At 36.5% G+C, this 23,973-nt stretch overlaps 1 long non-coding RNA gene across 1 annotated transcript in view; it reads left to right on the top strand.

Annotated features, from left to right (window-relative positions):
- Window positions 1–1,441: 1,441 nt before the first annotated feature.
- The window catches only part of LOC309653277, a 115,887-nt gene continuing 93,355 nt past the window's right edge, over window positions 1,442–23,973 (top strand). The window contains exon 1 of the long non-coding RNA XR_014259063.1: window positions 1,442–6,291. This is a non-coding gene — a long non-coding RNA (uncharacterized lncRNA). The remainder of the gene's footprint in view (window positions 6,292–23,973) is intronic.

Below are 23,973 nucleotides of genomic sequence, written 5' to 3'. Positions count from 1 at the left end.
CTTCTGTTTTAGTATGGGGAGACAGGCAACAAACACATCCATATGTCAATATAATGAGTGCCGAGGAGAAGCAGCAGAGTAAGGGTGTCAGGGTATGTTTGTGGGGCATTGTTATTTTAGCTAAAGACGATTGGAGAAGGTCTCTTTGGGGAGGTGGCATTTCAGCAGAGACCTGAAAGAACTAAGTGACCAAGCCATGTAGGTATCTGAAAGAAGAACGTTTCAGGTAGGGGTGACGCCAAGTCCAAAGGCCCTAAGTTGGAACTGCATGCTGTGACACCAGTGTAGAAGAGAAGTCGAAGGTCAGTGTGGCTGGAGTAAAATGAGTAGGAGAATAGTAAGAAATATGGTCAGAGACAGATGGGGGGACGGCGGGTGGGGATGTGCTGATCATGTAGGGCGTTATAGGCCATTGTGAGGACTTGGCTTTTACCAAGCAAGATGGGGAGCCATTTGAGGGTTTTTAGCAGACAGTGATGTGATATGACGTGATATAACTTAAGTTTTAACAGTGCCTGGCTGCTGTTTGGATAACATGTACATGGTAAAGAAGTAGTAGTAGCAGCAGCAGAGTAGTAGGAATAATGGCATTTGAAGTCCAGGAGAAATCAGGCTTTTAGGATGGGTATCTGGTGTATACCTTGTATCTATATGCCCATGTTGATTTTCCCCCCCTATAAAATTTAAGTGTTCATGTAACACCTCACTCAAGTCATAAAGGAAGTATCCTTTAGTCTTTTCCATATTCTTACTTCTTCCTTTTTATTATATATTACTTATTATATTTTTTTACTTTATCATTATTTCTTATTCTTCATTACCTGTTAAAGTATTCTCATTACCTTTAGACACAAACTGATATGTCTGTTTTACAAAGTATTATTGCTTGCTTAGCTAACATACATAATGAGAAAGGGGGTCTGTCAGATTCATGCAATACGCTTGAGCACCAAGTATATTTTCGATGCTACTAGACACAGGACAAGGGGAATGAAAAGGTAGACCATTTGCCTGCATCCTCTTGGAGGTTACGTACCAGAGCAACAATTTGAGCTCTTGTTTGTCTTGTCAGCCTAAGAAATTTATTTTCAGAACCTTGATAGAAAGGGTACTGTCAGCCCTAATGACATTAAAAGTCCTCATTTCAAATATTCAGGGTAGAAAATTCAAGACTCAATATAAAACAAAAGGATTGGATTAGCAGACTCTTCCTGAAATGAAAAGAAGCCTAAGATATAAAATATAAATACAAAGCTGCTCTGGTGGTGGAGGTGTCTGGAGGCCTGCTTGCTCTTCTCTCCTGCCCATCCCTATGCACCGCCTCCCCATCCCTATGCACCACCTCCCCCTGGTTCCTAAGGCACTGTCTCAGGACCTCTAGGGTTTATGCAAGCATACTGTGAAAACTGGAACCAGACTATCCCTAAGGCCCCTGACACAAAGTGAGCCAACAGAAGAGCAGATGAGACTACACCCGAGGTTACTCTGGTCATCCCGAGGTCCCACTATGAAGACAAGTAAGTGGAACTGATCACAATACACCGGGCAAAAAAGATGAATCCTGCAATAAAAGAATTGAATTACTATTTTTAGCACTTATATAAGAAATGCTAAAGCTATTTGACAATTAAATCATTACATTCTTAAACCTTAACAAGTGAGCAGCAATTGAGCAATTAGCTGTTTAATCTATGAATTAAAAGTTGTATATCTAAAGCTGTCTTGGAAAAATCCCTCAAAAAGGCAAAGCCTATACAATATAATTATGCTACACAGAAATACATAGAAGGGATAATTAGGATATGGCAAACCAGGATTCAGAGGTACTGACCAGGAACTCCAGATGAGCAAAAGGGCCAACAGAATTTTGAGATGTATCTGCAATATAATAATAATAGCTATGCTTTATTGAGGGTATGCATACTGCTTGCCACACAATGTACTAAGTATTTTACATTGGATCATCTTTTTAAAAATTAACAATTCTGTGTGAGAGGAGCTATTATCATATTCATTTTACAGATGGAGAAGCTGAAGCTCGGAGAAATTATTCAAGGTTAGGAATAGGATTTGAGCCCAGGCAGTTTGACTCCAGAGCTCATGGACCGAAATACTATACTAAACTTCCTCCTAAAGTGTTTAAAGATAGGAAGTAATGTTTCTCTAGAAGGTGGGGCCAGAATGACGAGAACATTTCATTCTAGAGATGCCATCATAGAGTGGAAAGAGCCGAAGTTTTAGAGTTAGGCAGAACTGGGTTCAAATCTTGACTCGGCCAGTACCTGCGTGACATTAGGGAAGTCACTTAACCTCTGATCCTCAGTTTCTTTATAAAAAACATAGATGGTAATGCCTACCTCACAGGGTTAAAAAATGAGATTGCATGTAAAGTGCTTGGCACACTGTAAGTACTTTAATGTAGCTATTATTTATTATTATTATTCAGAACTGAGCAACTTTGATCATCCTGGCAGAGTTGTTGTCTGGGAGAACAAGAAAAAAGCAAGAAGTCACTTCATGAAGCTAACTAGTTGATAAAGTGGCAGAGCTAAAGGAGCATGTAATGTTAAGAAGTTTGAGTTTTATGTTGCAATCAATGGATAGCTGTTGGAGAATTTTAAAGTGGAATAATATAATATTTGTACTTGTTTCATGACAAAAGTACTACCTGCATGTTTTAAAACTTTCAAGCAATATAGAATTGCTTACGATAAATGAAAGTCCTCCCCTTACCCTCATATATGCATTTAGAAAGATCATTTTCACAGCTATATGGTAGTTGGATTAAGACTAGGAGAATAGTGAGGGTATTTTGTTAGTTCAGGCAAGAGACTGTGGAGGATTGAATTCAGATAGTGGAAGTGGGGATGGACAGGAGGGGACATGTTAGGAATATGAGGGAGCTGTGAGAGAAATCTGGAGTAAAGTGGAGAGGGAGTAAAACAGATTATAGGGAAAGAGGTAGGGGATAGAATAATGTGCCAGTGAGACCATGCCTTGGGATTCAAAGGGCAGCAAAAGTGACCGGGAAGAGAGGGAGATAACACAACTGATCACGTTGAACAGGCTTCAGAGAGGAAGTTACACAAATGGCCATCCCCATGGGTAACCCCTGGAATTTATTGCTGCCCTCCAATTTGAGGAACATAAGCATATGGCCAAAGTCACAAGATTACACACAATGTTCTATAAACTTTTCACGGGAAAAGTTAGAAACAAGCCAAGAGGAAAAAAAAGATAAAATATCATTTGAGTTTTAAACTGTATTCTGATAAGGTAAGGAGGAATGAGTAGAAAGACAAAAAGGAAAAAGGAAAAGTGGGGAGGCAGGGAGTCAGCAGTACAGTCATCCCTACAGGGGGATTGGTTCCAGGACACCCCCCAACCTCTGCAGATACCAAAATATGCAGATGCTCGAGTCCCTTATATAAAATGTAGTATTTGCATATAACTTACATCCTGCTGTATGTATATTTTAAATCACCTCTAGATTACGTATAATGCCCAATAAAATACAATGTAAGTGCCATGTAAATAGTTGCCAAAGTTCAGGAAATTAAAAGTTTTGCTCTTTGGCACTTTATGGATTTTTTTCCGAATATTTTCAATCTGCGGTTGGTTAAATCCACAGATGTGGAACCTGTGGATACAGAGGGCCTACTATATTTGTTAAACTGTCCTTCAGACCTATAGTTATTTCCTTAAAGCTTAAACCATTTGCTACATAACATGACTGACCTGTGTACTAAACCAGTATTGTTCAAATTAAAAATCTCAGGTGGTCATGATATTGCTAGATGTACCTTGTCACTACAAAGGAAACATTATCAACACGGCTTAGTTGTTTTTCTCAACAGCTCTCCATCATTATGTGGCAGCATACACCACCAGGTTGAAAGAGCTGATCCCCATTTTTCAAGCACTTTCTTTTTTTTCTTTCCCTTAGGCAGGTCCCAGGGATGCTTCATTTTCTTCTTTTTTTCTTGAAGCTGCCAACACTTTGAGGTTCTTCCCATCAGATTAACTATAATTCCTAATCACTCCATTCTCCACAAGACAAGCATATAGGCTCTTAGCATAGTAAGGGTTTTGCTTTGAATCACCATGGGAGAATAGACATGGGACAACATGCAGAATAAATACAGGGAAGTTACAAAGGTTACAGAATTTTACAAATTTCTAACAGTCAACTCTGATTCATATTCCCTTCCTTACTGATATAGTGATTACCAAGATCTCCTTCGGGCTTTATTCTTTAGTGGGCTTTCAGCTTCCCCACTTCACACAAAACTCAGAAGCGAAAAAAGAAAGGGTTATTAATTTTGTCTACATAAAAAATTATGAACAGCAAAAACTTCCATAAGCAAAGTTAAAAGAAAAACAAATGAGGAACAAATATTTGAAACTTTTCTACAAAGGACCTAATTTACTTCTTATATAAAGGGCTCCTACAAGTCAATAATAAAAGAAAAATCACTCAATAGATGGGCAAAGGATATAAAGAGACAGCACAAAGAAATAGAAATGCAAATGGCTCTTGAACATGTGAAAAGATGTTTATATTTAAGAGAAATTTTTAAAACCTGCACTGAGATATCATCTTTGTGGGTGCAAGGAAGCAGGTACTCTTTACTGGTCAGAATGTAAATTGGTACCACCTCCATGGACAGCAGTTTAGCAATATCTACCAAATTGATAGATGTATAAACCTATTCCAGAAATCTGACTTCTAGGAACTCATCCTGCAGATATACTCACATGTACAAAATGAGGAACCTCTTTATATACCGATATGGAATGAGCTCCAATACATATTGTTAAATTAAAACAGCAGTATTTAAGACACAATATGCTACCATTTGTACAAAAGGGGGGGATTAAAATACATGTACACATTTGCTTGAATAAGCATAAATTATCTCTTGAAGGATATTGTTAACATTGATTGCTTGCAGGGAGAGGAACTGGGTGGTTAGAGAGTAGGAGTGAGAGGGAGGCTTTTTACTATATATCTTTTCTCTATGCCTTTTGAATTTTGAATCATGTGACTATATTACTTATTCAAAAATTAATATTATTTTTTTGGAAGAAAAATCAAACTCTCATTTTTATATATCCTTGTACCCAGTAGTTTGTAGATCCTCTTGGATTTTTCTAGTAGAAAATTAAAAAAAACATATCATCTGTAACAACATTGCTTTTGTTTCTTTCTAAGCCTTACACTTTTTGGTTTGTTTTGCTTTATTCACGGGCTTCCAGTACAATAGTGAGTAGAAGCAGTGCTGGTCAGCATCCTTGTCATCTTCCTGACTCTTCTATTTGCTCTTCTAAAAAATTAATATTATGTTAAAAATAAAATTTCTCCCCACTTCAGAACTCTGAGCTCTGTACTAAGAAGCGGAGAGGTGATGGAAACCACTTCCAGGAATAAAAATCCTATATCTCAGCTACAGTAATTTCAGATGCCCACTAGTTGCAAATAGATTATTTATATATCTAAGGACCTCAAGTAGGGATGGGATAAGGGGGGGGTGAGTAAGGCATTCACCTTGTGTGCAAAATTTAAGGGGATGCCAAAAAACTCCGTGATCAAGATAAATACTTTAATGCAATATTTTAAAAATCAAAATTAGTGCAAAAATTCATGATGAACAAAACATCAAAATTTTAAATAAAGACAATGCCATACTGAGCCATACTGGAGTGTGAGGAAAAAGTAAAAATGTGGGCCCCGTATATGTGTTTTTGTGTATTCTTGAATGGTTAATTTTTTCCAGAACATTAAAGCAGTTGAAAAAATGTTGGAAAAATTGAAAAGTAGATACATTACAAGTCACAGCATTAAGTATAAATATTTTATCAACACTAAAAGCAGAGTTAAATTTTACTTTCCTGCCTTTAATGGAAGCAAATTCATCAATAATATTTTCATTAAAACCAATAATAGTCTCATTAAATATTTTCTTAGGCCTAATAAGAATATATAGAATTTGGGGGAAGTGCTAGTAATCTAGTGGGATTTAAATGCAATGTAGGGGCTTCCCTGGCACAGTGGTTGGGAATCCGCCTGCCAGTTCAGGGGACACGGGTTCAAGCCCTGGTCGGGGAAGATCCCACGTGCCGTGGAGCAACTGGGCCAGTGCGCCACGGCTGCTGAGCCTGCGCTCTGGAGCCCGCGAGCCACAACTGCTGAGCCCGTGTGCCACAGCTACTGAAGCCCGCGTGCCTAGAGCCCATGCTCTGCAACAAGAGAAGCCACCTCAATGAGAAGCCCGCGCACAGCAACAAAGAGTAGCCCCCGCTTGCCGCAACTAGAGAAAACCCGCGCGCAGCAACGAAGACCCAACGCAGCCAAAAATTTTTTTAAAATAAATAAAATAAATTTATAAAAATAAATAAATAAATAATGCAAGGTGGATATTGGAGAATCTCTGGAAATAAGGATCACAAGGTAGACATGTACTATTTAGTTATGCCATGTTAAGGAGTTTAGATTTTATTTTGAAGGTGATGGTGAACCTCTAAAGTATTTCAAGCACATGTTTTAGGAAGATTACAATCACACCAGTGCCAAGGGCTGAAAAAGGACAATACTGGAAGTAGGGACCTGATAGATTTTTAAGTCAGAAATGTAATTCCAAGGTAGATAGGGTAAGTTTTGATGACTAAATAAGAGGAGCAAGGGACTTCCCTGGTGGTCCAGTGGTTAAGACTCTGCGCTTCCACTGCAGGGGGCGCGGGTTTGATCCCTGGTCGGGGAACTAAGATCCTGCATGCTGCGCAGTGCGGTCAAAAAAAAAAAAAAAAAAAAGGGAAAAAATGAGGATGACCCACCATTCAAGATTCGCCCATTTACTACCTGTTGTGTATCCGTATTACACATTTGTTCTTGAAATGTGTGAAAGGAAATATATTACTCTCTCCTTTCTAAGAAGCATGCCAAGCACCTTTTATTTTTGTAGCTGAACTCACTAAAAAAGTTGAGGATCATTAATCTGGTCAATTTTCTCATATTAAAAATGACCTGGGCTTCCCTGGTGGCGCAGTGGTTGAGAGTCTGCCTGCCAATGCAGGGGACACGGGTTCGAGCCCTGGTCTGGGAAGATCCCACACGCCGCGGAGCGACTAGGCCCGTGAGCCACAACTGCTGAGCCTGCACGTCTGGAGCCTGTGCTGTGCAACAAGAGAGGCCGCGATAGTGAGAGGCCCGTGCACCGCAATGAAGAGTGGCCCCCGCTTGCCGCAACTAGATAAAGCCCTCACACAGAAACGAAGACCCAACACAGCCATAAATAAATAAATAAGTAAGTAAGTAAGTTAATAAATAAATAAATAAGACCCATCCATAATATATATATATGACATATGTAAAATGTATCCTTCTCACCCTCACTATAGTCCTTTTCAACAAAGTTCTTTTCAAGAAACTGGCACAAATTCTGGTATTCTACCAAATACGCCAAGATTAGGATAAAAGAAAAAAGACAGCAGGCCTCAGATAACTGGTAGGTTGACAGTTTTGTTTTCTTTTTTAGGCAAGCAGAAATATTTAAAGATGATGAAATAGGGCAGAAAAATCCATTTACATTCTTCCATGAAAGAAAGGAGGATGACCTTCTAAATAAGAATTTTTAAAATTGAAGTATAGTTGATTTACAATATTATACTAGTTTCAGGTGTACAGCACAGTGATTCAGTATTTTTACAGATTATACTCCATTAAAAGTTAGTACAAGATAATGGCTGTAATTCCCTGTGTGGTACAATATATCCTTGCTGCTTATCTATTTTATGCATAGTAGTTTGTATCTAACATCTAAGACAATGCTGCCTGCCATCCTAGGATTACTTACCTTTAAAAATAATCTTTGATATCCATTTTCAGTAATGCGGTGGCCAAAATAACCTGAAAGTCCAACCACGTTACAAAACACTTGGAAATACAGAATAAAATATAACATCCTTTTAAATGTATAGCTGAGTTTACAGGTAAGTAAAGGAAATCACTAGGGGTCGAAACACATAGTGGAAAACCGAACACAAGAACATTTAGTGAATGTTGAAGTTTTAGCCGCTCTGATGGTGTGGTGCAAGTGGCTTGGTTATCTCACAAAGTAGGGTGCTTAGATTCTGATGCCCATGTAGAGGCAGGAGACAGAGCCTTGGGCCTAAGTAAGGCAGAGAGTTGGAGCTGGGACACCTGTAGAAAGTTGGAACTTTCAAAGGACTACATCTTCAGTAAGGGTGAACTAGACAAAAAAATCCATTCACTAGTATCGAGAAACAACCTGGGATCTGGGAAGGTGGAAAAAAGGTCTTCCCACGAGGATTTGTATTCTCAAGCCTTCTTTCGCATGAGTTTGAGATTCAAAATGTATACTTCTTGCACAGTCCAAGAATCCTCCAGATCCAAAAAGTAGCACAAAGTGGGTCCTAGCTGTTGATATCCCTCAAACTACTTGGCAGAAGCAACATAAAACAGCTCTAAAGGGACAAATCCTCCACAAGATCCCCACAGGTAAAGCTACACTGAACATGACTTACAATAAAAAACTATAAAACACATGAAGAAACACCCCGCCATAAGCCAATGTCTCAAGATACAACAGCAGGATTAGACCCCAGATCTTCAGATAATAGAATCATCTAATGCACACTGTAAAATAACTATGCTTAAGATTAAAGACATAAGTGAAACATGAGAAAAAAACAAGACGCTATTTTTTTAAAAAAGACCAAGTAGTTTTGAAAGAGAATTCTAGAAATTAAAAAAGAAAGTTTTAATATTAAAAACTCAATGGATAGATTAAACCATAGATTGGGCACAGCTAAAAAGTGGTAAACTGGAACACATCTACAAAATATAACACAAAGAAATAGATAAATAATTAAAAATATGAAAGAGAGGTAAAGAGACATAGAGGACAAATGGAAAAAAAAAGTAATATTCAAAGAAGTAATGGCTGAGAGTGTTCCAGAACTGAAGAATTAAAGATGTGAATTCTCAGATTCAGGAAGTATGAGTCCTGAGCAGGAAAAATACAAACTAAATTCACATTTAGACCATTTTGGTGTATCTTCAGAACATCAAAACAAATGATCATAATGATAATACTTAACATTTCCTGTGTGCCAGGATTGTTCTCAACACTTTACTCAAAAGACAATCATTTTAATATATTGGCATATTTTTCTTCCAGTCTTTTATCCATGCATGTTTATGTACATATACAAAAATTTCGAAGACAAATAAGAATAATACTACACATATAATTTTGTATTCTATTTTTTTACTCAACATCTTTCCATAATCATTTTCCTATGTCATTAAGCAGCAGCAGCAGCAACAAAGGCACAAATAACAGCTAACATTTTAGTGTCGTGGTTATGAACATGGGTTTTGAAGCCAAACTTTCTGTGTTTGAATCCCAGCTCACCACTTACTAGCTGTGTGACCTTGGGTAAGTGACTCGTCCTCTCTCTGGTCCCATTTTCTCATCTGTAAGAACCTACATCCTAGAGTTATTGCGAGTTACTATTAACTAAGCTATCTGCCAGGCACTATGCTAGACGCATGAATAATCTCATTTAATCCTCACAAAATCCCTGTGGGTTAAAACTGTTATTGCCCCTATTTTACAGATGAGAAAAGTGGGGCTTAGAAAGACTAAGTGATTTGCCCAAAATCACATAGCCAGTGATGGTGCTTCAACTTGAATTCAGATGTCTCCAAAACCTATACTCTTGATTGTCATGCTACACTCTTCTTCAATATGTTTGAATGGCTTCATAGTATGTAGAGATCATAAAGCTCATCACAATATTCCCCAAATGTTGCACATTTAGATCTTTTCCACTTATTTCCTATTACAAATAACCCAGTGAAGAACATCTTTGCCCATAAAATGTTGTGTGCACTTCAGATAAACCCCTTAGGGTAGTTATTCTGAAGTGGACTTAGACTAAGTATGAACATTTTAAGGCTCTTAATATAAGCTGGCAAACTGCTTTCCAGAACTTTGGTAGTTTATGAGAATAAGGTTAAATATTTTTTCATATATTGACCACCTATTTATATGCTTTGACCATGTTTCTTCAAAGACGTTCATTTTTCTAATTTGTTTGTATGCTAAATAGTTATATATTATGTTATGGTATATACATTATATGTTATATGTATATATTTACATGTTATATATAATATATATTAAGTTATATGTTTTATAGTTATATAGTATGGATATTAGCCAGTTTTATCATATAAATTTTTAATAAACTTTTTATTTTAGAATAGCTTTAGACTTTCAGAAAAGTTGTGAAGACAGTACAGAGTTTTCATATACTCCACACCCAGTTTCCTCTATTGTTACACCTTACATTAGTATGGTACAGTTGTCACAACTAATGAACCAATACATTATTAACTAAAGTTCATACTTTATTCAGGTTTCCTTATTTTTTTTTTAGCCTAATGTCCTTTATCATCCAGGATACCACAGTACATTTAGTCATCATGTCTCCTTAGGCTCCTTTTGCTGTGGCTGTTTTTGCCTGTTATACTTTTTTTTGCGAATCTTTTACTTCCAATTTATAATTTGCCTTTCTCATGTATGTGTTTTTTTTCTGATGCATATAAAAAGTAAATTGTATTTTCTTCTGTGATATCTTCTCCTGTATTTATACTTAGGAAGTTCTTCCCCATATCAGATTGAGGAAAATGTTTACCTATATAATTTCTTATTGTTTCATATTTTCACTTTTATGTTTATATCTAACTCACTAGTCCACATGGAATTTATTTTGGTATATGGTATGAAGGAGGCAGTCTAATTTACTTTTTCCCAAATAGTTACCATTTCTCTGAGCACCATCTCTTATGAATTCCTTCCTTTTCCCACTGATTTGTGATTCTCTATTACCTATTAAGGTTTGTTTCTGGGCTGTCTATTCTTTTCCACTGTTAGGATGACCAATCATCCCAGTTTGCTCAGGACCGTCTCAGTTTTAGCACCAAAAGTCCCATGTCCTGGGCAACCCCTCAGTCCTGGGCAAACCCCCCATTGGATAGCGTGTTGGTCAACGTATCCACTGTCTTTTCTTGTGCCATTGCTATGCTGTCTTATTTACTGTTGCTTTGTAATACATCTTAATATCTAATAGAGCAAGTACCTGTCACTGTTCTCTCCAAAAATTGATTGTTTCTCCTTCTAGATGAAATTCAGAATATTTTACCAAATCCCAAAATAAAAATTCTAGTGGGATTGCGTTACAGTTACAAATAATTTGAGGACAGACATTTTTGCAATATTGAGTCTTCTCATGCAATATGGAATGCCTCTTTCAAGTCTTCTTTCATGTTTCTCATCAAAGATTCAAAGTTCTTTTCATATAGGCCCTTACATACATTTAATTCCTAGGCAATCTAAAATTTTACACTGCTATATTAAATGGGATCTTTTTTCCTCCATTATATTTTCTAAATAATTAAAAAAATATTTTTATGTATATCCACAGAATTTTACCTAAATGCATAAATGTGAATTATACACATGCTTTATTTAATAACCACAGCCTTTTTTTTTCTTTTGTTTTTTGCTTGGCTACCCCAACTCTTCTCCACTTCTACCCCTGCCACACATGTTAATAACCTAATATGTATCTTTCTGTTTTCCCCATACTTAGAGAAATCTATACAGATAGATATAGATAGATGATAGAAGATAGATAGATAGATAGATAGATAGATAGATAGATAGATAGATGATAGATAGGTAAATATGTTTTTTGGTCATTGATTTTTTTGTGTACTTTTATTTATTTTTAACATCTTTATTGGAGTATAATTGCTTTACAATGTTGTGTTAGTTGCTGCTGTATAACAAAGTGAATCAGCTATATGTATACATATATCCCCATATCCCCTTCCTCTTGAGCCTCTCTCCCACCCTCCCTATCCCACCCCTCTAGGTGGTCACAAGGCATCGAGCTGATCTCCCTGTGCTATGCAGCAGTCATTGATTTTTTAAAATGGAATCATATTATACACATCAGTAGATATTTCCAGATTGTTTACCATGGCTATAATACTAAATATTTCTACCATCAATGTGTAAGAACACCTGTATGGGAAAAAGCACTCTTTCTCCTGTGTTTCTCCTTTACTCTCACACTACTACCACACAATATCTCTGACACCAGATGTGTGGTTTTTCCACACATCAAGCAATTCTCTGACACCAGATGGGTGTCCTACAATTCAATTTAGTCCTAACGCTATCTACTTAGTGTCAGATCTCACAAATTAAGGGTTCAGTCCCACAAGACTCCCCCTACTTCAGACACCAGTTGAAAGTCCCAGCTTGTCACCTGTACTTCTCACTGACCAGCTAAAAATCAGGATTCTGATGACCCCTCCTTGGGTTTAATATCGATAATTTTATGTTTACCAGTTTATGATAAAGGATATAATAAAGGATATGAATGTACAGCCAGATGAAGAGATACATAGGGCAAGGTCTAGAAGGGCACTGAGCACAGGGGCTTCTGTCCTCATGGATTTGGGATGCGGCACCCTCCCAAACTTCTTTTTTTGTTTTTTTTGTTTGTTTGTTTGTTTTTTAATATGCACACCCATGTTTATTACAGAATTATTTACAATAGTTGAGACATGGGAACAACTTCAGTGTTCATTGATGGGTGAATGGATAAAAAAATGTAATACACACACTGGAATACTATTGAGCCATTAAGAAAAAGGAAATTTTGCCATTTGTGACAATGTGGAGGGACTTCGAGAGCATTACGCTAAGTGAAATAAGTTAGAGAAAGATAACCTATGGTCTCACTTATATGAGTAATCTTAAAAAGAAAAAAAAAGGAGCTCATAAATACAGAGAACAGATAGTTGGTTGCCAGACTGGGGGGATGGGGATGGGGGTGGGAAGTAGGTGACATGAGTGAAGGGGGTTCAAAAGGTACAAATTTCCAGTTATAAAATAAATAAGCCACAGGGATGTAATGTATAGCATGGTGAATATAGTTATTAATACTGTATTGCATATTTACAAGTTGCTGCAAGTAAATCTTAAAAGTTCTCATCACAAGAAGAAAGAAAAAAATCTGTGACTGTGTATGGTGATTGATGGTAACCAGACTTACTGTGATGTTCATTTTGCAATACACACAAATGTCAAATCATTGAATTGTACACCTGAAACTAATATAGTGTTCTATGTCAATTATCCCTCAATAGAAAAATTCTTAGGTCAAGATCAGATGTTGATTTTAATTTTAAATTAGAAAAGGACTTTCAAGGATACACTCAACTCTGCCTCCCTCTTCCTACCCCAAAGAAGTAAAGAAAAATTGTGACCTTTTATGCCTTTCATAAAATTAGAAATTTTGTTTAAAGGGTATAATATATCTCAATTTAAAAAGTTTAAAAAAAAAAAGAATTTTTTTCCCTGGACACTCATGTAGTTGATTCTGTGAATTTATCCTTCTTTGTGATATGATAGAAGGAAGTTCTAGAATCTCCCTTTTCTGTATATGTATGCACCTCAGCTGCTGCCATCAGTGGACATGTGTGCAAGATGATATTGGAGACTGTGGTGCTTGAATTGGGTAGAATGCTGGACAGCTGACTCTGCACTTCATTTTAACGTTAAGCCTCTCTGATTCTACTTGTGCCAGAATGTCAGGAAAAGTGTGTTGTTTATGCGCAATCCTGTGAAATGTTTATTAAGCACTTTTGGAAATACCATGCAGTATTGCTTTTATACTTCAAGTTCTTAGTTGTGGTTTGTTCTATCTCAGATACCAGTGTTTGTTAGTCCCCAAAAGTCCTCCTGGGTTGAAATGGGCTGAATTGGAAAGAAATATTATAAGCAGATAAGGTAGGGGGGTCTATGGAGAAAGAAAACCAGGCATGGCTTTCTGGACATAAGAGAACACCTATTCATTTAGTACAAGCCATTTTGTGATCTAAGCCTGGCCAGAGTGCTTGCCCTTGAACAGGTCTCAGTAATTAAGGATCTTAAGGGAAAACAAGAATGCTGACTGTTATCAGGCAAGAGAAGTAGCACTAGTAATAATGTATCAGTTGTAAAGACTTCCAGTTCTGTTTCCATGGTAGGGATTAGCCTGAAACAGACAATCACCCCATCCCCCTCAAGAATTTTTTAAAAATCAGGTTGTAGGGAGTAAGGCAAGCTCTTATGCATTTCAAGAAAGTGCTAGTAGGCATGTTAGAAACCGACCTTGCTGCTGGGGGTGGGGTGGGCTGGGGAACTCTGCCCTTACCAGAAGTTTGTGCTAAAGTGAAAAGCATATTGTACAAATAGTTACCCTTCCAGCATTCATCCAGATATGCCCCGAGGCTGTGATAAGTTTGTGTTGTCATCATTTAGTATCAGCTCATTTAATGCCATATTATATGAGTCACTCCTGAAAATGAGCCTTAGTCTCCTTTAAGAAAATACTGCCCCGTGTTTCAGACGGAATTTTAATTTAGCTTTGGGCACAATTTCCATGAATTAATTAAAATGGGGGCATTTACATGAAATCCTTAGGTCCTGCAGTAAAGCATTTATCACTTTGCTAAGAAATTAAAAATGTAGTACTAAATGATTTGCTAGTATAAAAGAATTGTAGAATAATTTAACATAGTACACTGAGGTGCAATTAAAAAGTCACCAGAGGTCACTCTTACTTAAAGGAAACATGGCTTCAAAAATCCTTCCCTTATAAGAGAAGCAGAGTGCTGTGCTGCCTTTCTTGTCTCCTTAGTTGTGATTACAGGATATTGCAAGATCAGTTATTTTGATATTTCTTTATTTTCTGTTTGTATTTTATTCCCTGAAATCCACAGAGGTATCATGTTCTTCATACTGAGCATCTTTTTTAAGAGTCACATGCTCTGAGGTGCTCCATGTCTGAATATCCAGGCAGATAGCCTTTTCTGAATTGAATATATCTCTAAGCTCAGTTCGTCTGGGTCTCTGGCTGACTCTTCAAATGTCAATGCTAGTTTTCACGTTTCAGCCTCTGTTTTATTTAGATGTGCTTAGTACTCTGATTAAAAGTTCAGTAAGTTAAAAGTACCTATGTAAATTTGCATGGCTAAGAACATTTTAGATACTATAGAGTCCTTGATCACTGCAAAGATGGCTACTATAGTTGTTCAAGTGTCAAGTATATATTTAAATGTCTTTGCAGACTTAAAGATTCATAGAGGGTACACAAACTGTGTTTGATCATTGCTTGCTAATCTCATTTGACAGTATCCTTTGTAGCAGTAGAAGTAATGGTGAATGAATCTTATTATAGTCTAGATTAGCTAATTTGACCAATTGGATTTTTCCTTAACTCTCGAATATTTGGGAGGTGTTTGTTTGTATGTGTAGATGTATATAGAAGCAAGGTATTTCAAACCCATATTTGAAATTTGTTACTACATAAATCAAGGTAGAGGGTTCTTTTAGTCCTGTCCCATCATTTGAGAAATTCTAAAGAGGAGTTTGCCAGCAGGATGGGATTTAGGCTACCAACAAGAAATCACGAACACCAGCATTTGCTCAAGTCTTTTGATCGCTAACCTTTTATTCCTAAGAAGTGTTTTAAGAACTCAAGTAATCTTTTCAGACAAGACTTTAAAACTAACAAAAATGAAATATTCTTAAGCCCTGATAAAATAATGAGAACTGTGTGTAAATTTTTAAAAAGGTAAAGATCTTCTCCCCAAAAGGATACAGTGACATTTTTCCTCTATTTACAACTGGTTCTCAGTAGTAAATTAGTCAGACGGGGGGTGGGGGGGTCAACCTGGGTGAGGTTCTGGAATAAGACATACTCTCATACAGGACTTGGTTGAAACATTTGACATCTCAGAAATTATCCATGTTTTGACATGAATCTTTATAATTAATGGGAAATTTTAAGTCAGGAGGAGTCTACACAGGGCGAGAGTAATGTTTCTAAATAGCCAAAAACATGGGCTTTTTTTTTTTCTCTTATTCTCTGTCTTTTTGAAGATAAAACAAGTTGAATGGACAGCATCCTCTAGGACCTGATATTTAAAAATTGTGCATCTCTACTTGGTCTGCCTTCTAGAGCTCTTTGTATTTAGTCAAGATGAAAGTGTTATTCTAATGGAGTTATCCTCTTAAATGGAACTTGCCCAAGTTCCACAGCTTCTGTGAAAAGCTAATTTTTAAAGTAAACATTTTAGTGCTATTTGACTTTTTAAACTATGTGCCTCTATTAATTTTGTGACTAAAATTTAAAAATTCCAATTGAATAGAGATTTTTTGCTTCCATTATATTTTTTTCTGGAAAAAATATTATTAAGTTTGCCCCCAAATACCACTGAATTATAAAGTTGCTTTTTACAGTTATACATCCAAAACTTAATGCAAAATTGAGATCTAAAGATAATAGGCAATATTTTATATTGGTGTTTGTAATATCAGGGCACAAACTTTTAGAAGTGACTTTGTTAGCCAGCCCTCCTGTACCCTCCCAAACTTCTAATCATGGTTTGGTCTTTCTGGTGACGAATTCCCATCCTGAAGTTATTCAGGAGCCCACTAAGAGTTGCCTCATTAGAACAAAAGACATTCCTATTGCCCAGGAAATTACAGGGGATTTAGGAGCTCTGTGTCAGGAACCAGGGGCAAAGACCAAATATTAGAACAAAAGATGCTACTGGTGCTCTTATCACTTAGGAAATTTACAAGGGTTTCAGGAGCTCTGTGCCAGGAACTGGGGGCAGAGACAAATATATATATATTTCTATTATTTCATAGTATTCTTTTTCCCAGATATCCACCAGCAATAAATTTTTGCCGCTCCTAAACCACCCAAATGTCCATCATAGGAGATTTGCTGGGTAAAAGATGGCACACTGGAACAATGGAATACCATGCAGCTGTAAAAAGAAATTAGAAAGTTTCTATATACTGCTATGGAGTGATCTCCGTTAAGTGAAAAAGCAAGGCGCACAACAGTATTATGAAAGAAAGTGGGAAAATAAGAACATATACAAGTTTGTTTATGTTTTCAAAAATAAACAATGGAAGTATAAACTAAGAGCTAATAAAAATTGTTACCTCTAAGAAGAAGAAGGAACAGTCTATTGGGGGTCAGGAATGAAAGCTAGACTTCTCTGAATGTGCCTCTAGTTTTGACTTTGGAATCATGTAAATGTTTTTCACAATTATAACAAAAATTAAACAAAAAACTCCCTAAAATTTTAAAACAAAATAAATACAACAAATTACATATATATCAGTTGTTGGCAGAGCAACACAGAATTATTCCACGTTTCTTTAAGGCACAGTAATTTGACTCAACTGGTGGGATAGACCCCAAAGAGAAAAAAAATCACAAAGAAATCAAATTACTTTCAATAACCGTATTTGTTAGCAATAGTACTGGAATTGTTATTTTAAAACTATAAGATATGTATTGTAGAATAGAGTAAATAAATAATTATGTCAATGTCATTAGCAACTGAGATTTCAGCATGAGAAAAGGGACACAAATATAAAATCAAAGCAGTTGAGAACAAATTCTATAATTTCAATTTTGAGCTGAAAATATCAGAATGAACTGATTTATTTTTCTCTTTCTAAAAATATACTTTTAATGTTTTTATAGTTGAATACATCTATCTCTTCTTTTACATAACTTCCAGATATACAGCCTTTATTAGAAAGATTTCTTCTGCCCCTGCACTGTACCCACAGTCTACCAGACTTTCCATGTTTACCATTTTACTTTTATATTAAGTATTAAACTATCTGGAATTTATTTTTCAAAAATGTGTAAGAGGGCTTCCCTGGTGGCGCAGTGGTTGAGAATCTGCCTGCCAATGCAGGGGACACGGGTTCGAGCCCTGGTCTCGGAAGATCCCACGTGCCGCGGAGCAACTAGGCCCGTGAGCCACAATTACTGAGCCTGCGCGTCTGGAGCCTGTGCTCCGCAACAAGAGAGGCCGAGATAGTGAGAGGCCCGCGCACCGTGATGAAGAGTGGCCCCCGCTTGCCGCAACTAGAGAAAGCCCTTGCACAGAAACGAAGACCCAACACAGCCAAAACTAAATAAATAAATAATAAAAATAAAGGAATTCCTTAAAAAAAATGTGTAAGATAAGAATACATTTTAATTTTCTTGCAAATGGATAGCCAATTGTGCCAGTATCAATTATCAAATAATCTATACTTTTCCCACTGAACTGAACTATATTGTCTTGGTCATACATTAACTTTTCACATATCCTGGTGTCTCATTTTGGATTTACTATTCTGTTACACTGATCTTTTTGTCTAATCTTATATTAATATTATGTTGATTTGATCACAATGGCTTAATAGCATTTCCTAATACCTGGCAAGACAAATCCTCCTTCAGTGTTCTTATTTTTCAGACTTTTCTTGACTACTCATTTTATCCAATTCTCCCTAAAAAATCTTGTTGGGATTCTATTTGGAATTGCATTACATTTATATATTAATTCTGGGATAACTGACATTTTTCCATTAGGTCTCCCCATTCAAGAACACTGCATGTGCCTTTTCATTAGCTCACTAGATTGTCTTATATTTATAAAATATTTATAATGAAATTTTATAGGTTTCTTCATATAGATCCTGTGACTTTCTGGCTAAATATATTCCAAAGTATTTTATAGGTTCTTGAAAAAGTTTTTTTCCAGCTTTATTGAGGTATATATACTTGACAAATAAAAATTGTATATATTTAAGGTGTACAACGTGATGTTTTGATATACCTATATATCGTTAAATTATTACTACAATTAAACTAATTAACATATCCCTCATTTCACATAGTTATTATTTTTGTGTGTGTGTGAGAACACTTAAGATTAACTACATTTATTTAATTTTTAGTTTTTATTTAATCTTAATTAACTTAAATGTAAATAGCTACATGTGACTAGTAGCTACCATATCGAACAGCACAGGTCTATATTATCTAAAATAATGTTAAATAATAACAATAGTAGGAATGTCTTTATAGTCCCTGCTTTTAATCAAAATGGTTTTTCCTCTTTAAAAAAAAAATGGTTTTAACTTTTGCTACTTAGGATACTCTTTGTCTTGGTTTTTGGTAAACAGGCTGTTATATTTAGGGCTTTTTTCTATTCCTATTTTACTTAGAGTTTTTATTAGGAATTCCTGCTGAATTTTATCAAATTACTTTTACTATTTATTTATGTGATCATAGGGCTTTTTCCTTTAACTTGGTGGTATAATGGATTATGATGATAGATTTTCTATCTATCATCATAATAGGTACCATCAGAACAGGTACCAGATCTACCTGCTAGTGTTGGAGGGTGTCCCGCAGAGGCGGGGGGTGGCTGTGGCTCACCGTGGGGACAAGGACACTGGCACCAGAAGTTCTGGGAAGTACTCTTTGGTGTGAGCCCTCCCAGAGTCTGCCATTAGCCCCACCAAAGAGCCCAGGTAGGCTCCAGTGTTGGGTTGCCTCAGGCCAAACAACCAAGAGTCAGGAAACCAAGCCCCACCCATCAGCAGTCAAGTGGATTAAGGTTTTACTGAGCTCTATCCACCAGAGCAACAGTCAGCTCTGCCCACCGCCAGTCCCTCCCATCAGGAAACTTGCACAAGCCTCTTAGATACCCTCATCCACCAGAGGGCAGACAGCAGAAGCAAGAACAATTACAATCCTGCAGCCTGTGGAACAAAAACCACATTCACAGAAAGATAGACAAGATGAAAAGGCAGAGGGCTATGGACCAGATGAAGGAACAAGATAAAACCCCAGAAAAACAACTAAATGAAGTGGAGATAGGCAACCTTCCAGAAAAAGAATTCAGAATAATGATAGTGAAGATGACCAAGGACCTCGGAAAAAGAATGAAGGCAAAGATCGAGAAGATGCAAGAAATGTTTAACAAAGACCTAGAAGAATTAAAGAACAAACACCTAAACAGAGATGAACAATACAATAACTGAAATGAAAAATACACTAGAAGGAATCAATAGCAGAATAACTGAGGCAGAAGAATGGATAAGTGACCTGGAAGACAGAATGGTGGAATTCAATGCTGCAGAACAGAATAAAGAAAAAAGAATGAAAAGAAATGAAGACAGCCTAAGAGACCTCTGGGACAACATTAAATGCAACAACATTCGCATTATAGGGGTCCCAGAAGGAGAAGAGAGAGAGAAAGGACCAGAGAAAATATTGGAAGAGATTACAGTCAAAAACTTCCCTAACATGGGAAAAGAAATAGTCACCTAAGTCCAGGAAGCGCAGCAAGTCCCATACAGGATAAACCCAAGGAGAAACATGCCGAGACACATAGTATTCAAATTGGCAAAAATTAAAGACAAAGAAAAATTATTGAAAGCAGCAAGGGAAAAACGACAAATAACATACAAGGGAACTCCCATAAGGTTAACAGCTGATTTCTCAGCAGAAACTCTACAAGCCAGAAGGGAGTGGCATGATATACTTAAAGTGATGAAAGAGAAGAAACTACAACCAAGATTACTCTACCCGGCAAGGATCTCATCCAGATTTGATGGAGAAATCAAAAGCTTTACAGACAAGCAAAAGCTAAGAGAATTCAGCACCACCAAACCAGCTGTACAACAAATGCTAAAGGAACTTCTCTAAGTGGGAAACACAAGAGAAGAAAAGGACCTACAAAAACAAACCCAAAACAATTAAGAAAATGGTCATAGGAACATACATATTGATAATTACCTTAAACGTGAATGGATTAAATGCTCCAGCCAAAAGACACAGGCTCGCTGAATGGATACAAAAACAAGACCCATATATATGCTGTCTACAAGAGACCCACTTCAGACCTAGGGACACATACAGACTGAAAGTGAGGGGTGGAAAAAGATATTCCATGCAAATGGAAATCAAAAGAAAGCTGGAGTAGCAATACTCATATCAGATAAAATAGACTTTAAAATAAAGAATGTTACAAGAGACAAGGAAGGACACTACATAATGATCAAGGGATCAATCCAAGAAGAAGATATAACAATTATAAATATATATGCACCCAACATAGGAGCACCTCAATACATAAGGCAACTGCTAACAGCTATAAAAGAGGAAATCGACAGTAACACAATAATAGTGGGGGACTTTAACACCTCACTTACACCAATGGACAGATCATCCAAAATGAAAATAAATAAGGAAACAGAAGATTTAAATGACACAATAGACCAGATAGATTTAATTGATATTTATAGGACATTCCATCCAAAAACAGCAGATTACACTTTCCTCTCAAGTGCGCACGGAACATTCTCCAGGATAGATCACATCTTGGGTCACAAATCAAGCCTCAGTAAATTTAAGAAAATTGAAATCATACCAAGCATCTTTTCTGACCACAACGCTATGAGATTAGAAATGAACTACAGGGAAAAAAAACGTAAAAGCTACAAACACATGGAGGCCAAACAATACGTTACTAAATAACCAAGAGATCACTGAAGAAATCAAAGAGGAAATCAAAAAACACCTAGAGACAAAAGACAATGAAAACACGATGATCCAAAACCTATGGGATGCAGCAAAAGCAGTTCTAAGAGGGAAGTTTATAGCTATACAAGCCTACCTCAAGAAACAAGAAAAATCTCAAATAAACAATCTAACCTTACACCTAAAGGAACTTGAGAAAGAAGAACAAACAAAACCCAAAATTTACAGAAAGAAAGAAATTATAAAGATCAGAGCAGAAATAAATGAAATAGAAACAAAGAAAACAGTAACAAAGATCAATAAAACTAAAAGCTGGTTCTATGAGAAGATAAACAAAATTGATAAACCATTAGCCAGATTCATCAAGAAAAAGAGGGAGAGGACTCAAATCAATAAAATTAGAAATGAAAAAGGAGAAGTTACAACAGACACTGCAAAAATACAAAGCATCCTAAGAGACTCCTACAAGCAACTCTATGCCAATAAAATGGACAACCTGGAAGAAATGGACAAATTCTTAGAAAGGTATAACCTTCCAAGACTGAACCAGGAAGAAACAGAAAATATGAACAGACCAATCACAAGTAATGAAATTGAAACTGTGATTAAAAATCTTCCAACAAACGAAAGTCCAGGACCAGATGGCTTCACAGGTGAATCCTATAAAGCATTTAGAGAAGAGCTAACACCCATCCTTCTCAAAATCTTCCAAAAAACTGCAGAGGAAGGAACACTCCCAAACTCATTCTATGAGGCCACCATCACCCTGATACCAAAACCCAGCAAAGATACCACAAAAGAAGAAAATTACAGACCAATATCACTGATGAATATAGATGCAAAAATCCTCAACAAAGTACTAGCAAACAGAATCCAACAACACATTGAAAGGATCATACACCATGATCAAGTGGGATTTATCCCAGAGATGCAAGGATTCTTCAGTATACACAAATCAATCAATGTGATACACCATATTAACAAACTGAAGAAGAAAAACCATATGATCATCTCAATAGATGCAGAAAAAGCTTTTGACAAAATTCAACACCCATTTATGATAAAAATTCTCCAGAAAGTGGGCATAGAGGGAACCTACCTCAACATAATAAAGGCCATATATGACAAACCCACAGCAAACATCATTCTCAATGGTGAAAAACTGAAAGCATTTCCTCTAAGATCAGGAAGAAGACAAGGTTGCCCACTCTCACCACTATTATTCAACATAGTTTTGGAAGTTTTAGCCACGGCAATCAAAGAAGAGAAAGAAATAAAAGGAATCCAAACTGGAAAAGAAGAAGTAAAGCTGTCACTGTTTGCAGATGACATGATACTATACATAGAGAATCCTAAAGATGCCACCAGAAAACTACTAGAGCTAATCAACGAATTTGGTAAAATTGCAGGATACAAAATTAATGCACAGAAATGCCTTGCATTCTTTTACACTAATGATGAAAAATCTGAAAGAGAAATTAAGGAAACACTCCCATTTACCACTGCAACAAAAAGAACAAAATACCTAAGAATAAACCTACCTAGGGAGACAAAAGACCTGTATGCAGAATACTATAAGACACTGATGAAAGAAATTAAAGATGATATCAACAGATGGAGAGATATACCATGTTCTTGGATTGGAAGAATCAATATTGTGAGAATGACTATACTACCCAAAGCAATCTACAGATTCAATGCAATCCCTATCAAATTACCAATGGCATTTTTTGGGGAACTAGAACAAAAAATCTTAAAATTTGTATGGAGACACAAAAGACCCCGAATAGCCAAAGCAGTCTTGAGGGAAAAAAATGGAGTTGGAGGAATCCGACTCCCTGACTTCAGACTATACTACAAAGCTACAGTAATCAAGACAATATGGTACTGGCACAGAAACAGAAACATAGATCAATGGAACAGGATAGAAAGCCCAGAGTTAAACCCACGCACCTATGGTCAACTAATCTATGACAAAGGAGGCAAGGATATACAATGGAGAAAAGACAGTCTCTTCAATAAGTGGTGCTGGGAAAACTGGACAGCTACATGTAAAAGAATGAAATTAGAACACTCCCTAACATCACACACAAAAATAAACTCCAAATGGATTCGAGACCTAAATGTAAGACCGGACACTATAAAACTCTTAGAGGAAAACATAGGAAGAACACTCTTTGACATAAATCACAGCAAGATCTTTTTTGATCCACCTCCTAGAGTAATGGAAATAAAAACAAAAATAAAGAAATGGGACCTAATGAAACTTAAAAGCTTTTGCACAGCAAAGGAAACCATAAACAAGACGAAAAGACAACTCTCAGAATGGGAGAAAATATTTGCAAACGAATCAACGGACAAAGGATTAATCTCTAAAATATATAAACAGCTCATGCAGCTCAATATTAAAAAAACAAACAACCCAATCCAAGACTGGGCAGAAGGCCTAAATAGACATTTCTCCAAAGA

The sequence above is a fragment of the Balaenoptera physalus genome, assembly GCF_965194825.1.
Source record: "Balaenoptera physalus genome assembly, chromosome: X".
NCBI classification, from domain to species: domain Eukaryota; kingdom Metazoa; phylum Chordata; class Mammalia; order Artiodactyla; family Balaenopteridae; genus Balaenoptera; species Balaenoptera physalus.
This window is presented reverse-complemented; position numbering and strand designations above follow the sequence as displayed.